Genomic DNA, 11927 nt, shown 5'->3' on the forward strand with positions numbered 1-11927 from the left:
AATAAAGACTTAGAATGCAAAAGTAAATGGCTCTTAAAAAAAGAAGAAGAAGCCAAGTCCTATACAAGTCAATAGTGAAGATACGGGTGATGGCCCTGGGGGAGCTTGCACTGGAGAGACCAGTGATTCAAGAAAACCGGTGACGGCAGGAAGAGGAGGGGTGGCTAGGGTTGAACAATCCAGATCCTGCAACTTCTGCTCTGCAGAAAATGGCCTAAAGGGCAGGGCAGTAAGGTTCCCCCACCAGACCCCTCTGCAGCTCCCACATTTTCTCAGCCCTATTGAGCTCTGCAGCTTATCTCCAGGTTCTGAAAAAGACACACCAAACCCAGAAAGAAAGAGGGGTGGTGCAGATGCGGGCAGGCGGGCGGGGGACAGGTCTAGGCCTCTTGCTGGAGCACCGGCTTCTTTCCAGGGCCTAGAGCCAACAGGCTGGCTGGGGAGGCAGAGGTTGCAGGCAAGGATTAAGGAGCTGGTTGCTTTTCTACCCAAACCATAGCTGCATTTCTCTCTGTCTCTCTCTCTCTCTCTCTCTCTCTCTCTCTCTCTCTCTCTCTCTCTCTCTCTCTGAGGTCCCCCCCAGCCCCTCCTCTTTTTTTAAAGAAAAATGTTCCTGTACAGGCACCCGAGGCTTTTGCAGGAGGCAGCTTTTGGAGAGCTGGGAAAACCAGCCAAGAAGCAAGAGGGAGGAAAAAGACCACGCCTCGCCTGGCAGATTCCTAATGGCCCAGGAGACCAGGGCTTTGCGGGGGGAGCTGCGGGGGTGGGGGCTGGCTCCAGTAGGAGGGGAGGGAAGGGCAGGCCGAAGGACAGCCACTTGCTGGCCAGTGACCTTGGGTGGGATGATGCTTGTTTCCCTCTGGTGTGGATGGAGGAGGAAGGCAGGGACGAGGCTGGCCGGCTGAGGTCACAGGAAGGCCCCTTCTAGCCTGAAACGTGATCTCGGGATGTGGAGCCTGCCAACCTGCCCCGACCCTGGGCCAGCTAAAGATGAAAGGCTGCCTGTCTCCAGCTTCCAGACACCACTACTACCACCACCAACCCCCACTAACCGCCCCCCACCCCCCACCCCCCACCCGCAACCCAAGTACCTCCAACTTGGAGAGCAGTGAGGCTGGTTGCAGCTGGCTGGAGCTAGTTGCTGGACTCCCCGCCCTACTTATATCATCCCACCCTCCCTTCCTTCAGTTTGGAGGACCCAGAGAGGGCTGGTGACCTGTATGAGGTCACACAGCAAGTCGGAGGGGCTGAGCCAAGACTCACCACAAAGTCCAGACTCTGACTCCAGACTTCCTTGTCATTTCCAGAAACTTGCGGCTGGGAGGTTTATCCCGGGGACTTGGAGGCTCTGGGGCCAGGAGGGACAGTTCAAAGCTGTGTCTGTTTGAAGTCACAGCACAACTTAATGTTGACTAACCTAACGTAGGGTTTTTTTGTTTTTGTTTCTTGCTTTTCTTTTTTGCTTTACTTTGTTTTGTTTAAGACCAGAAGAAAATTCCAGGCCCCTGCTTAAGCCTGGACTTGCCCTGCTGGCAGGGAAGGAATGCAGCTCTGGCCACCACAGCTGCTGGTGACCAGCTGCAGTCTCAGCTCTTGCTGGTTTTCTCCCAGCAGGCACAGGGACAAAGGCCTTTTCTCAGGCCTGTCCCTTCCGGGCCCCCTAAGCCACCTCCTCACAGACAGACCTGCTAAGTCACTGTTGTCTGGAGGCCTCAGAGTGCTTTCTGTAAAATGGGGCCAGGATGTCTCCCTGACCTACTTCTCAGGAGGTTCACAGAGTCACAGTGACAGAAACCCTGACCTTGTCGCTCTTCCTCCAGGGCCTACCTCCTCTCCGTCTCTCCTGCCTCCAGACCTGTGCCCTTCTTCTGCTTTCCCCGCAGTCTAGCCTAGGTCAACTGGTTATCAGTCTGGGAAGCCTGCCCCACCTCCAGCCTCCGCCTGGCTGCAGCAGGATAACTTATCACTATTGTAATGAAGTAGTTAAACTGTGTATTGGACCTGGCTCCTCGTGAAAGGGAAACAAGGGTAGCTAACACCGAGTGCTCACACTATTCCAGGTGTGTAGGTGCCGTTAATGTTCCCATCTTACAGATGACCAAAAAAAAAAAAAAAAAAAAAAAAACCATTAAAGGTCCGAACACCCGCCTTAAGTCACAATAAGCTGAAGGTCGAGCCGGGACTCACGGCAAGTCAGCTGCAAACCCAGACTTCCAATCCATACCCGAGGCTGTTGCAGTGAACCGCTAATGATGTCTCCCCAGCTCCCAGCCCAGCAGCCAGCATCCACTCAGTGATCCATTAAGTTGGCTGAATGCATACACAAATGGCTGTGGGATGTGCACGAACGTCTGGAGAATAAAGCATCTTCCTGGGTGAGCTGGGCAGGTGGCGGGTATGGGTCCCCACTCTGGACCATTTGTTGTAAAGAATAATTACAAGATTCTTTCTGCAGTATGGAAGCCACCTGAGACATCACCTCTGACACCTCCCTCCATTTCATCTGCCAGAGCCAACCAGTCCCCACCAGAACCCCAGTGTCAGCTTGATATCTCCCAGAGTACCTCTTCCCCCCTCCTTTTTAATTTTATTTTATGTTTGTGGGTGTTTTGCCTGCCTGTATGTCTGTGCACCATGTGCATGCAGTGCCCAGGGAAGCCAGAAGAGGGCATCAGATCCCCTAGAACAGGAGTAATAGACAGTTGTGAGCTGCCATGTGGGTGCTGGGAATCGAAGCATGGTCCTATGGAAGAAAAACCAGTGCTCCTAGCCACTAAACCATCTCTCTAGTCCCTCCTCCCCAAATCTTAACCAGCTCAAATTTTCTAGTAGCAGAGGGAGGGTGACCTTGAACTCCTCTTCTTTCTGACTCTACCTCCTGCAAATCTCCTCAGGGCTCCACACGTCCTTTGCCCAAGCTCCTATAAGGTACAAACAGGGAAACAGACAAAGTGGGGTCCAAATCCCACTCCAGCAACCTGCCAACTGTAGTTTCAACCCTTTGGAGCATGGATAAAAGCACAGCATCTCACAGGGTCAGTGTGAGGGCTCCATGGTTGCTTTAGCCCTAAGGAGTCGTTATATTCTTAGACTTCCCTCTGCCACCAAGAGTAGGTCTTCTTATACATTTGATGTGTTTAGTCTGCTTGTGAAGGGTGTGCCAGAGGACTCGACTGGAGGTCAGAGAACAACTTGAGGTAGTTGTTTTTTCTCTCCACCATGTGGGTCTCTTGTAGCACATGCTGTCCTGAAACTGGATCCAAAACCCAAGTATGGAGATCACAGGTGAGTGCTGCCATGTCTAGTTCATATGTTGTTTGGGATCCAACCCGGGGCTATGCTATACTAAGCACTCTGTTCTCTGAGGCACATCCTTATCCTGTTATTTATTTATTTATTTATTTATTTATTTATTTATTTATTTATTTATGGCTTTTCAAGACAGGGTTTCTTCTGTGTAGCTTTGGAGCCTGCCCTGCAACTCAGTCTGTAGACCAGGCTGGCCTTGAACTCACAGAGATCCACCTGCCTCTGCCTCCCAATTGCTGGAATTAAAGGAGTGTGCCACTATTGCCCAGCTATTTATCTATTTATCTATCTACCTACCCATTCATTCATTTGTTTGTTTATTTATTTCTTTGAGACAAGATTTCTCTGTGTAGCCCAGGCTGACCTCTTAGAGCTTACCATGCAGTTCAGTCTGGCCTCAAACCGTAGTCCACCGCAGCCCCCTGAGCGCTGAGAGCGCAGATGTCAACTACTGGGCCTGACTTAGCAAGGACATTTCATTTACTTATTTGCTTTTGTTCTTTGACATTTTTGCCCATGTATATGATGACTTTAGGGGTTTTTGCTCCACTGTGACCACCTCTGGGGCATGGATGACGTCAAACCGTTTCACAGAGTCAGTGTGAAGACTCAGTGGCTACCTTGGTCTCAGCAAGCACTATCATTCTCTCTCATTCTCCTTCCCTCTCTTGCTGAGGCCTTCCGTCCCTAAAAAGTTCCCTCCCTACTTCCTCGGGACTTGTGTGTGTGTGTGACCCACTGCGTTTAGTTAGAGTTGCTTACCTGAGCATGGAGGAGAGGCTGCTTACTGGGGCCATGCTGCTAAAGAAGATGATGTCTCTCCTCATCAACCACTAATTGTCGGAAGTCCTTCCAAGTGTGGCCTCATGAGCCGATCCCTCATCCACGATAAAATGACCAAGAGAGCATTTTTCTTTTTTTAAAGATTAAAAAAAACCAACTGTGTGTATGTATATGTTTATGTGTGCATGTGTGTGCACACACACGTGTGTGCGTGTGCACGCACACACGCACAGCGTACATACCTGAAGAGTCCAGAAGAGGGCATTGGATCCCCTGGAGCAAGAGTTACAAGTAGAATTGAGGTGCCCCATGTAGGTGCTGAAACCTTACTGCTCCTTCTGTCTCAGCCTCCTAACTGATGGGGATTACCGCTGTGAGCCATTATGCCTGGTCTCTTCCTCATTCTTTATGGTCCAGCTCACATGGCCCCCTGTGTAGGAAATTCTCCTTGGTGTCCACATACTACTCCCTCCCCAGATGAAATCAGCCTTGCTCTCTAGACTCCACTTTGTACCTCTGTAAAACACATGGGATGTTGCTGACTGTGGGTATTGTCCTTCCCAAAGGACACAGGGCTTGGTATGCAGCAGGTACTCCATAGATGCTAGATGGATTGGGTACATCCAATCTAAACACTAACTTTACTGTTTTTTGTTTATTTGAGACAGGGTCTCACTGTGTAGCCTTGGCTAGCTTTGAACTCACTATAGAGACCAGGCTGGCCTCAATTCACAGAGATCTCCTGTCTCTGTCTCCTAAACCCTGGGATTAAATGTGTGCACCACTATGCCTGACTGGTTTTCTCACCTTAATGTGAATTATGGGGGTTGAACTCAGCTGGCCAGGCTTGCATAGCAAGCACCTTTCCAGGATGAGTTCTTGCTAGCCTTGTTTTTTTATGTGTCTGTTTCTGTGACAGGGTCTTGTTATCTAATCCAGGTTGGCCTTGAACTCTTAGGAATCCTCCTACCTTAGCACCCCAAGTGCTGGGATCACAGGCCTGCACCACTTCACCTGGTTCTGCCAGTGCCGTTCCTGAGTGCCTGGCAGAGGAGGGGGTTCTGCAGGAATCTGGTGTCCTCTGAATCTGGTGCAGGTTCTGTTGTGTGGGAGTGGGAGTAGGTGGAGGAAACTCCCGGCTCCCCGGCTCTGCCAAGCTCTCTCTTCCCTAAGAGGAAGATGGGGGAAGAGGAGGGGGAGCCCAGGTGCTGAGCACAGCAGGTGGGGCTGGAGCAGGAGTTGGGGCGTGGGTAGGAGCTGGCAGGCTGCAGCTCCTCTAAGACCAGGGCTAGGCCCTGCAGGACCGGGCCTCACAGCCAGTGCCCCACCTCATCCTGGCACCTGGATTAAGTGACTTTTCAAGTTGTAAACTGCATCTTGATTGCAGAGGGGTAGAACCCAAGCCTGGCCCTGTCTCTGCTGAGCAAGGAGAAGGGGGCGGGTTTCCTTGTACTCTTTGTGTTAGGCAATGCTTCACCCAACAGAGAAGGTAAGGAGAATTCATAAAGTCTGTGTGAGGTCACCTTAGCCCCAGCCTTTGCTTCAGTTGCTGTTCCTGTCACCCCTTCTTAAACCCTTTTCTTTGTTTTTTTTTGTTTTTTTTTGTTTTTTTTGGTTTTTTTTTTTTTTTTTGGTTTTTCGAGACAGGGTTTCCCTGTAGTTTCTAGAGCCTATCCTGGATCTAGCTCTTGTAGACCAGGCTGGCCTCGAACTCAGAGATCCGCCTGCCTCTGCCTCCCGAGTGCTGGGATTAAAGGTCTTTCTTTGTTTTTGAAGACAGAGTTTTTCTCTGTGTAGCCTTGGCTGTCCTAGAACTCACTTTGTAGACCAGGCTGGCCTCAAACTCACAGGGATCTTCCTGCTTCTGCCTCCCCAGTGCTGGGATTAAAGGTGTGAGCCACCATGTCCAGCCAGCTCTTTAGAGCCTTTTCTGATGGCCCACTTCCCTCAGGATGAAGTATCAACTCCTATCAGCCCTCAGAGTCCAGGGTGGTCTGCTTCTTGCTTCATCTAATTTGCTTGTGTTTGTTTTGAAACAAGGATTTCACTGTAACTCTGACTGGCCTGGAACTCGCTATATAGACCAGGTGACCTGGAACTCGGTCTCTGCAATACTATAATAAAGGTGTGTACCATCATCCAGCTGCTTCATCTTTTTTTTAATGTAATTTTCTTTGTTTTTGTTTTGTTTTGTTTTTATCCAAGACAGGGTGTCTTTGTGTAGCCCTAGTTGTTCTGAAACTAGCTCTGTAGACCAGGCTTGTCTCGACCTCACAGAGATCTGCCTGAGTCTGCCTCCCAAGTGCTGGGATTAAAGGCAATACCTGGATGGTTTGTTGTTTTGACATAGGGTCTCTTGTAGGAAGATGAGTTCAGGGGCATCCTGGGCTCCCAAGTTTTGGAATTTCAGACATGTGATATCATACCTGGCTCTTGTTTTTCTGAGACAGGATGCTGCTATGTAATCCAGGCTAGGTTCAAACTCATGATCTTTGGCTTCCACATACCGAGATTGTAGCAGGCTTGTGCCTCTGTGTCAGATTGTGGTTAGTGCGTTGGAAACCTGCAAAAACCCGTTACCTATTACAGGCCATGAAGGTGCTCCCACAGGTTTCCCTTTTCTTTCTTCCTCTCTCTCCTTCCCTCGTCTCTCCAGCTTACCCCCCCACCCCCGCTTACCTTTACCTAAGTTTTTGCGCATGCTAGGTGCAGACCTCATCACCAAGCCCTTGGGTTTTTGAGATGAAATCTTGTTATCTCGTCCAGGTTGGCCTCAAACTTAGAATCCTGTCTTCACCTCCTGAGTGCTGGGACTGCAGGCATGCACCACCTTGCCTGACTCCATATGTTCTCCTGTAGCAGCTATATCACGCTTCCACCCGTGATTCATGGCGACTTTCCATTGGTGCAGTGTGGGGAGGAGCTGGAAATCACCCCTACTCTTCCCACCTGTTCATCTCTTCCAAGCTCTGAGTGTACATCACCTCCCCGTACCACGCTTCCCCTTCCCTCCCTGCTGCAGCAGGTCCCCTGGCTCCACAGTCCACACGCCCTGCCCTTTCTCTACAGCTGTCCTCCTCCCAGCTGTGATTAGACAGTTTTCAGTGTCTTATCTCTTGAAGCTCAGTTTCCATGGTTGCCTGTTTTTTTCCCCTAGTGCTGTAGGTGGAACCCAGGGCTTTGTGTGTGCTAGGCGATTCAACTGAATTATATACCCAGCCCCTATAACTGTCTTTTGCAAATAAAAAAAAAAAGCCTTTTAAAAAATGATTTATTTTTTACTTTATTTTATTTTGAGACAAGGTTTCTCTTTGTGGTCCTGGCTGTCCTGGAACTAACTCCATAGACCAGGCTGGTCTTGAACTCAGACCTGCCTCTGCCTCTGAAGTGCTGGGATTAAAAGCATACACCTGCTTGATTTGTAGTATTTTGAGACAGGATTTGTCTGTATAGCCTTGGCTGTCCTGGAACTCACTCTATAGACCAGGCTGGCCTTGAATTTACAGAGGTTGCCTTCCTCTGCCTCCTGAGTGCTGAAATTAAAGGCATGTGTCACTGAACCCTGCTTGATTTAATTTTTAATTTTTTGTTTGTTTGTTTTTCAATACAGGGTTTCTCTGTAGCTTTGGAGCCTGTCCTGGAACTAGTTCTTGTAGACCAGGCTGGCCTCGAACTCACAGAGATCCACCTGCCTCTGCCTCCCTAGTGCTGGGACTAAAGGCATGCGCCACCACAGCCCGGCTTTATTTTTAATTTTTATTGAAAATTAAAAGGTGCGTGCATTTGTATAAGTGTATGCCATGTGTGTGGGTACCTGTGGAGGCCAGAAGAAGGTGTCAGATCTCGTGGGGCTGGATCTACAGGCATTTGTGAGCCACCCAATATGGCGCTGGGAGCTAAATTTAGGTTCTCTGGAAGAGTAGGAAGTGCTCTTAACCACCAAGCCAAGTCTCCAGGCCTCAGAAACACTTTTGAGGGAAAGATATGTACAGAAGAAAGTACACATCAAATACACATCAATACAAATCTTGATGAATTGTCACCTCAAGGCAGAAGCCAGACCAAGATACTTTTCCTCACTTCCTGTACCCAAAAGCCCTCTCATGCCCTTTCAGCTTTGACTGTCTTGGTTTTTATAATTTGTTTTGTTTTGAGGCAGGGTTTCACATAGGCGGGGCTAGCCTAGAAATGACTAGGTACCTGAGAATGACCTTGGACTCCTTTTCCTGCCTCCTGGACCTTCTAAGGTCTGGGACTGACAAGCTGTGCAACCAACCACCAGGCCAGATTTATGCAATGCTGGGGATTAAACCCAGGAACTCCTGCATGCTAGGCAAGCTCTTTGCCTGGTCCGTATTCCAGTCTTTTTCATTCTTGTTTTCTCAGTACCAGCACAGAGCCAGGAATTAGCAGTCTTCCGTAGGTTTCTTGGATGAATGAATGAGTTGGAGATACTGTTACTGTTTAGGGATGTTTTTGTTTTTGTGGGCCTCGCCTCCCCCCCCCCCCACCAGACAGGGTTTCTCTGGTTGTCCTGGAACTCGCTTTGTAGACCAGGCTGGCCTTGATCTCACAGAGTTCTTCCTGCCTCTGCCTCCCCAATAATGGGATTAAAGGTACATGCTACCAAACCTGTCCTTGTTTAGGGATCTTTTGTTTTTTGTTGGTGGTGGTTTTTTGAGGCAGCGTTTCTCTGTGTATCTTTGGCTATCCTAGAACTTGCTCTGTAGACCAGGCTGGCCTTGAACCCACAGATCTGCCTGCCTCTGCCTTCTAAGTGCTGGAATTAAAAGCGTGTACCACCATGCCTTTCTCTGTTTAGGGATCTGAATCAGTAACTTTTCTCTGCCATTTAAAGAATTTAAAAAACAGGCAAATCAAGAAATAAAACAACAACAACAACAAAAAGAAAGAAAAGAAAAGAAAAAGAAAGAAAAGAAGAAAAAAAAGAAAAAAAAAACAGGAAAATCTGCCAAACAGGAGGGACTACAGAAGCCAAGGCCTGGTCTCTCCTTGAGGACTGGGTGTTTTAAAGGGATCAAGGGATGGGGGGGGAGGGGTGCAGTCTGCCTTTCCCCAATTTAGGATTGGCCAATTTGAAAAAACACAGGGAGGGTGATAGGTCTGAAAATTTGTGGTAACCACATCCTGTTCTGGCCTTGAACTTGACAGACTGATCCCATAGGCTGAGGTCTCTACAGGTGACCCTACTGGGTGGAGAAAAAGCCCACTAAGCCTCTGTCTCAGGACAAGATGGTGAAGAAGAAGTCAGACATCTTGGAAATTCACCATCTTTATACTTAGTCATGCCCCTAGCCCTGACTGTCTGCCTATCAGATACTCCATCTAACTCCTGGTCCCTTGATACTCAATTCATCAAAGGCCACATGGAATCCAGTGTTCTTCAGTTGTACTCCTAGCTTGGTGTGACCCCAAGGAGGTCTCTTCTGCTTTCCGGGCCTCAGTGTGGGGAAGAAGGAGGCTGGACTAATGATCTCCTTAGGGCTTTTCCAGATGTGGCGTCTGGAGCAAGATTAACCCCTGGGGTTCAGACCATATACCATTGGGAGTCATTCCAGTTTCCTGCTTGAAAATGAGGCCTTGAGGGATTTGGAAACTTGATCTATGTACAGGGTCAGAACCTGGGCCTGAGAGTCAGGAGACAGAGGTTTGAGTGCTGGATGGGTCTCTGGGTGATCTTGGCTCAGTCCCTTCCCCTTCCTGGACCTCCCAGGGAACTTCACCTGGCACAGACAGGGTTACGGGAGAATGGCTGAGCTGGCTCCAGGCCTCTAACCTCTAAGGCTTGGTTCCTGGGGTAGGGCAGCTTTCTGGCTCTGGGTTCAACTCTGCCAGGCAACTGGGAGTGGGGAGGGAGAGAAACACATGGTATGATATTGCCCAGGGGAAGGGAACTCGCAGCCTGGCCAGGGACCCAGTGTTCAGCCAGGAACCAAATGGAAAATGGACTGATGGTCCAAATCCAAGTGATTCTCAGTGTGGGGGGCTAAAGGGAGATGCACTGGGGGGTTCTGAGTGAGAAGACCCCAGGGGTGGTTGTGGGAGAGACAGAAATGGCTTCCTGGGGGAGAAGATTTTTGAAATTGGCAGGGCCTTCAGTCCAGTGGTGCCTCCCAGAGATGGGAGGAGGCAGGAAGAAGGAAATTGGGTCCAGGTGACCACAGAGCAGCAGTTTGGCCTGGTCTAGGAGAGGTGGGGCTTGCCTGTGGGAGCTTGGACAACAGCCACAGCTGGGCCACAGAGGGAAAGGGGAGGGCCTGGCCTGGGCTCTGTGAAAGCACCATCTTCTCAGGCCACAGATCCAGCTACGAACTGGAGGGGGCCTCTCTCTGGACAGCCCTAGGGCCCCGCCTGGCTGTCCTAGGCCTGCAGGACAAAGGTGAGAAGCAGGGTTAAGTTCTGGTCCCCAGCCCCTCCTTAGCTCCTTCTATAGCGACCATGGAGACACCTTCAATTTGGATGACAGACCCTTTGTGGCATTCCAAACAGAGGCCACACAGGGCATGTCTGTGTCTCATTCCTCAGGCGGATGATTGAGGCCAGCCGCTGCCGCTGCGTTAGCCAGATTAGGGGACAGTCTAACGACAATAATGGTACTGGGTACCAGAAGGAGAGGTAAAAACTTGACTGCCAGGGTTTGACGCTGTTACTTAGAAACTGCAACCTTAGGCAAGTCTCTCAACCTTGCTGTGTCTCCTCACTTTCCTCACGGGGCACTGCAAGAGTTACATTAGGAGCTGGGTGTGTGACACTGAGCTGTACGGAAGCAGGACCAGCTCAGTGGCAGCTCAGTAAACAGACTCCCAGTGACTCTAGTCGGAGCACAGGTTCCTTTATCTCTAAAATGGAGCTGGTAGTTCCTGCCTTCGGAGGCACTCAGAAGGACACCGTGTTCCTGCGGAGAGCACACTGGAGGCCCTTCTCCTAGGCCCCGCCTACCTACCCAGTGGCTTTCCTCAGCACCCCCTCCTGGTGAACAGCTGCTTTTGGCTACCCCTTAGGCCCAGGAATCTACCCTGGCAGTGTGGTTTGGACTAGGGAAGGGCACACCCACGCCCTGTCAGCTGGCTCAGGGTTTCTAAGATCCTTGGTATCCAGAGCTGTTTCAGAAGGGAGTGGGGGTGGACTCTGGCTGGGCATGAGTTCCAAACCTCTCTGATTCTTCATTCTGTGGGGGAGGGACCAGGGGAGGAGGGCTGGGGTGACCTTTTGAAGTATTGAGGCCCCATGTCCCTGATTGCCTGGACTTAAGGGTGGCACTAATTAAGAATCAATCAGGAACCAGGGTTACACAGAGAAACTCTCTCTCAAAAAACAAACAAACCAACAAACCTGGGCAGTGGTAACAATCACCTTTAGTCCCAGCAATTGGGAGGCAGAGACAGACAGATCTCTGTGAGTTCGAGCCCAACTCTGTTTACAAAGCTAGTTCTAGGACAACCAAGGCTACACAAAGAAACAAAACAAAAGAAAAATTAGGACTGGAGAGATGGTTCAGACTACACTTCCATAAAACCCGGGTTCAGTTCCCAGTGCCCACGTGATCGTGATCCAGTTCCAGGGGCTTCAACTCCCTCTTCTGAACTTGTAGCACCAGGCACATATGTGGTGCACACACACATGAAAGAAAAACACCTCTACACGTAAAAATTAATAAACTTGAAGCTTTTGTTTAAAAAGACAAATAAGGGCTGGAGAAATAGCTCTGTGGTTAAGAGCACTGGCTGTTCTTACAGAGGACCTGAGTTCAATTCCCAGAACCCACATGGCCGCTCACAACTGTCTATAACTCCAGTTCCAGATCTGCCATAATC

The 11927-nt window shown here is 49.8% G+C and overlaps 1 protein-coding gene across 1 annotated transcript in view; it reads right to left on the bottom strand.

Annotated features, from left to right (window-relative positions):
- Window positions 1–1111, bottom strand: part of Wasf2 (WASP family member 2) — an 81274-nt gene extending 80163 nt beyond the window's left edge. Inside the window, exon 1 of the mRNA XM_038334731.1 lies at window positions 1092–1111. The gene's annotated coding sequence lies outside the window, so the exon portion shown is untranslated. The remainder of the gene's footprint in view (window positions 1–1091) is intronic.
- Between the last annotated feature and the right edge of the window lie 10816 nt (window positions 1112–11927).

Source organism: Arvicola amphibius, chromosome 6, assembly GCF_903992535.2.
Source record: "Arvicola amphibius chromosome 6, mArvAmp1.2, whole genome shotgun sequence".
NCBI lineage: Eukaryota > Metazoa > Chordata > Mammalia > Rodentia > Cricetidae > Arvicola > Arvicola amphibius.